A 5,959-nucleotide genomic window follows, 5' to 3' on the forward strand; every position below is an offset into this window, starting at 1 on the left:
GTGATGTCTGGTTTTAGACTGCTACAACTATTCAGAAAAAAAATATCAAGGATTACTTCTGATAGAAAAAAAAAGTCACACATTTTTTTTCAATCTCAACTTACAGCTCCTTATTATCTATTCTCACTTCCGCCCCAATCAAATGAAGGTAAAGATAGACAGAAACTTGCATTTGAATATGACTCTATTAATTCCCAGGAAAGAAAGAGTCTATTAAATGTGGATTGCTATGTGCCTCTTCTCTTTGGGTAACCAATTGTATCTGTAATATTAGGTTGGTACAAATGGAAGGTTGAAATTGTTATCAGTTTTAGTAGGCAATTACAGTAGTGGGCAAAGATTTTTCATTATATGAGTCATTCTTTCATTTTATCTTAATCTGTAATCTTCTCTTTTTCACATTCTGTCTCTCCGAAATGGTGAAATTATTCATAAGTTTTTCTTTTCAATTTTGTACCCTTGGTTTTGTGAAGGAGGAAAAGGGAATATTGGTGGGAGTAGTTACTGCGCTAATTTCTAGAATGTTTGGGATATAACTAACATGGCAATTTTCAATGGTCATGTTTTAAAGCTATTTTTCTACTTCTTTATTTTTTATTTTAGTGCTATAGATACATGTTCATTCCAAGAATTTGCTTTCTTCACTTGTTTATTTTTTGGGGGGATCAAGCTGTGTTATTAGCTTGTTTAACTGTCATACAGGAATTCCTTCAATTATCTGTTTACTAAATAAGACTATAGTTCTGTTCTTTTAAAATTTACACATTTGTATGAATTTTTTTTGTTGAGATAGTATGTTCTCAATCTAATGTATGACTTCATAGTCCTGTTTCTGAACAGTGGAGCTGGATTTGCCCATCAAAAACCTCTTAGCAATTCCATTTTGTGTATGTGTTTTTAGCAAGGACTACTGGGATTGATCAGAGTATCATATTTTCTTGTTTTTTTGATATACATAAGATTCTTTTATTTGTATTTGTAGAAATACAATGGACACACTATAAAATATCTATTGCAAAATTTCTAGAAATATCTGAAGACAATAGAACATTTTAAAAAGTACATTGCTAAGATTTGAAAATTAAAAGAAATCCTTAGAGGTTGCTAAAGTGGTTTGTGGCATATACGGAAGTAAAATATATGAGAGTCAAGGCAAAGGGCCAAGAAGCAGAAATGGAAGTATTCAGCTGTAAAGTTATTACAGAATTCATTAAGTACTATCAGTTCAAGCAAAGGTCAAAAATAGATATACCAATGGTAAAAGGGTCAGAGTTTCTGGCTTTGAAGATGGAGGAAGGCATTACTGCTCAAGGAACATGCGAAATCTCTAGAAACTGGAAAGCAGCAAAATGGGCTCTCCTCTTGAAACTAAAGCGTAACACAACCCTGTAGATACTTTTACTATAGCCCCAAGAGATCCATCTCAGACTTCTGATCTGCAGGATGCCTGATAATAGATTTTTGTTGTTTGAATCTGTGTTAATTTGTTACAGCCACAATAAATACCAATAAAATAAGATGAGATAAATTAATAAAGCAATAAAGAAACAGAAAAAAGCAAAAATAAACATAAATCACAATGAGAAGTAAAATATAACAAATTTCATGTTAAACAATATGTTGACATAACCGCAAACACAGAAAAAGTTCTTAGAATTATTAGAGTACTTCTGAAACCTTATGAAAATCCATTTATAATTTATTACTTCCTACTAACTGTCTAATTGTAATAGTGTTATTGATATAGGCAGAAAATGGAAAGAACCATATAAGTTTGGAAGCTTTTTGAAATTATTCAAGTGTTTCCATAATCTGTCCCACATCAACACAGAAAACAGCAAGCCTGGAGGCTTCAGTCATGCATAATATGTAGTATTCAAAGATTAGATCAATTCACTATTATTTAAACCATTCCAAACCACAGAAAAAGCTTAAAACTTATTTCAACCACAATAAAAGCAAAAATCTAAAAGAAAATATTTGTCACGTTAATAAAACAAAGAAGAAAAAATATGCAATGTTAGCTGCAAAGTTATTTTTCCAAAATTTTAACCTTCTTCTTTGTTTAAGAAAGAATAGAAGAAACTTTTAAAAACTGAATAACGTGAAATTCCTTTGAAATGGCAAAAAATCCAAAATAAATGTAAATGTTAAAAGCTATCACTTTACAAATGGTGATACACTATATGGCTTTTCTTTAAAGTAAGATACAATAGATCAGTGGCAAATATTATATTATTCATTATTGATATTAAAGTATTAGGCAATACTAGTAAAATAGAAAATATGCAATTTAAAAGTTGAAAAAAATTCAAATATTCATTATTTGTATATGGTAAGATTTCATAGTTGAAAGACCACCAAATCAGTTGAATAATAATTGGGAAAAATAATATGTCTAGTAACAAAAATTTATTTAATAAGTAACTTGTCTACGTAGAAGCAGCTGCAAGTTAGAAAATATATTGCATAAATAGATTGCATTTTAGACATAAATTGAAGTGATAAATATACCTAAATGTAACTTTCGTAAAAATAGGTTGGAAACATGTGGAGAAAAAGGTAAAATTTGTCCTAGGTATATAAAGAAGCCTTCTTTAGTGAAGGTAATTGGATATTGTTGTTCTTTTAATTTACATGATTATTCCTAAAACAAATCCTTTTCCAGAAGAACATCAGGTAAAAGCTTATTTTAATCACGGACTCCAAATCTCCAAGACCTGAAAACGGTTTATTTGAGGATGAAAAAGCTTCTGAAGGTGTTTGTGACTAAGGATTCCAGTGTTACCTTGCATTAAATGTAATAGGGGATTAGCCCTTGATGCCTTTCTCGGCATACGTTGTTGACAATAGCCAGTCATGCCCAGGAAAGTAAGCATTCATAAAACTGTAGCTGACCTGGCGATTTTGAGGATAACCCTCACTCAGGAAGAAGACAGGCATTGCTCTCCCGCAGAGCAATTCTGTCCTAAGTAAAACATTCAGGATACACATAATTGTTGTAACTCTTGAGAAGGCTTGTGATCTCTGTGTGCTAAAAATGAAATAAAATTATAGTCTCTCTTTTAATGCTAGTATTGAGGAGACAGCTAGTAAAGGTCACTGATATACTGAATAAAAGTCACAATATCCAGGAAACATAAATTCATGCAATGTTCTAAGAATTTGAGAAAATAAAGAGAAACTTTCAGGGTAACCTTAAAGAGTTCCAATCAAAGATACTGGAGAACATGATGTGGAAAAGAACATAAGAAGAGACCACAAAGATTAATGAATATAAAAAGAAGGTAGTATATAATGCTACCACTTAGTGGGACTGCATTTTATAAAAAATATGTAGGTAAGTTCATTTCAATGGGGAAAAAGAAAAAAAAATGACCACAATTATTTTATCATGTCTGGCACAAACGCATGTTTCTTTAATGAGATATGTGCTTTTCTATGATTTTGTATAGAAAGGCTATTGGGAAAATTGAGAAGTGTTTTAGTTGAATTCAGCATTGTCTTAACTGGGTAAATATGTTGAATAAATATGAAATTGTTAGGAGGTGAGAACAAAAATGAAAGAGAGTAGATTTTGATTCTTACAAGCAATTAAGTCAGAGTGGTCTCACATTTCTACTAAACAGAGAACTCTAAATAGACTATATCTGAGGGAAAATATATAACATACCTAAACTTTAAGAAAGAGGCTTTATTCTATTATATATAAGGGAGAAATAATTCTGTACCTGCATATCAATCTAAAATAGATACTCCTGTCTCCCCTAACAACAACAAAAAATAGGTACAGACGTGGTAAAAACCAGAAAGACTTTTAGGGGATGCAACTCTTGAGCTCTGTGATAATGAGCTATTAACCTTAGATACTACTTAATCGTGCTAAATACACAAATACCAATGTGATCTAGTGGCAAAAATTGAAATAATTGAGCATACATGTTAATAAAGTTTCCCCACACTGCCCTAAAAAAGAAACCGCTTGCTGTGCATTTTGGGCATTATTCCAATCTCAGGTCAGACATTGGAAAGATTTTGATACAAGGTTGATTGTCTTGAGTTTTTTTAATGTATATCTTTCTTCTCAGAGAATCCATAGCTCATTACGTAAGAGACTTTGTAAAAATTATCTACATTTACCATGGATCTTGCTCTGTAGTTCAACCTCTATAAACTCTCTGTTTACTTCCTAAGGTTTGAAAGCTTTTGATTTATAAAACCTAAGTTACCTTTCCTTATCTTGGCAATTTTTGCAAATACTAATCAACTACCATATTAAGTTCGGTTAATGATTTTGTCTACCAAGCAATACAAGTGGATCACATTTTTTTCTCACATTTTAGCAAGTAAAACACAACAAAAGCAGCCAACACTGCTTCTAGAGCAATTTCAAAGGCATTTTCTGTACCTAAGTGTTTATGAGAAACACTTTACATTTAGTCAGCTATTTTTCTTTTTAATTTTGTTTGCAAATATAATTAAGTGTCATAGGTATTAGTCAAGTAAACTCTACTGATATTCCACACAGTCTCTTCTTTGCGATACATCCAGCAATAATCCCCAGCCTTGTTGAGTTTCAGTTTTAGTAACAGGATCTTCAGTGAGCTACTTTCCCTCTTTTGCAATGTTTTCTAAATACAAAGATCTTTATTGTACAAATACATTGATTGATTTCTGCCCATCTAGAATTATAAAATGCTACATAATGTCCATTAATGTTGTGTTAATATTTTTGCATCTCCTCAGAGTAGTAATTCTTTTATTGAATGCCTGAGATGATGTTTCTTTTTTTTTTTTCTTTTTCTTTTTTCTTTTTTTTGAGATGGAGTCTTGCTCTGTTGCCCAGGCTGGAGTGCAGTGGCCGGATCTCAGCTCACTGCAAGCTTCGCCAACTGGGTTTCCGCCATTCTCCTGCCTCAGCCTCCCGAGTAGCTGGGACTACAGGCGCCTGCCACCTCCCCCGGCTAGTTTTTTGTATTTTTTAGTAGAGACGGGGTTTCACCGTATTAGCCAGGATGATGTCGATCTCCTGACCTCGTGATCTGCCCATCTCAGCCTCCCAAAGTGCTGGGATTACAGGCTTGAGCCACCGCGCTGGGCCTGAGATGATGTTTCTACATAAAACATATGTATATTATGGAAATACTGTTCTCAACTAGGTAAGAGTGACTTCTTAAAGATATTTGCATGATTTCAGTGTTTGGAAGTTCTAATAACAAGCTTTGCTTTAAACTATAGATGGCGATTGAAATAAATATTACATGAATCAAAAACATCTGTAAAAAATGAGAGAGGCAGATATCTTCCCAGTGAAGAGTGATTCAGTCCATTCAAGGGTGTTTATGTTGGAATAAGGCAATAAAGCCCTTTCAACATGGCTTGTATATTAATATCATTGTTATTAGATGAAGGAATTAAAATTTAAAAGTATTGATGAATGTGTAGCGAATACACATAATTAATGTGTTTTAAATATATTTTATATCCTAATAACATAGCATAAACATTATTTTGAAGTCTTTATAAATGGCCCAGTTTATGTTCACCATTAGCCTAATCAATTACAGCCATAACACCAAATCTTTTAGTAAAAACCCACTGCCAGTATTCCAAAAGCGTGGCAAGAAGGAGCTCCAAACAAAAGAAGAGTAATAATATGCTAATAAATCTTTAGCAGCCAGCTCCTTAAAATAAAACCAAGCAAAACAACCAAACAAAACAATCACCAAAAATATGTAGCACTATCAGATTTTCATGGTGTAAATATTTTCTCTGTGGCCAATTTCAAGCTGCCATTGGCATATCATTAAAAACGAAACTGATAAAGAGACATGCATCATTGAGGTGGCTTCAAAACAACACTGGAAAGCTTAAACAGTGAGCAGAGAATCCCCAAAAAAGTCTACAGTTAGTAGACTCCACGACGGCAGGGGAATTGACTGTCCTGACCACAGCAAGC

Source organism: Macaca nemestrina, chromosome 2 (genome assembly GCF_043159975.1).
Source record: "Macaca nemestrina isolate mMacNem1 chromosome 2, mMacNem.hap1, whole genome shotgun sequence".
Taxonomy (NCBI): domain Eukaryota; kingdom Metazoa; phylum Chordata; class Mammalia; order Primates; family Cercopithecidae; genus Macaca; species Macaca nemestrina.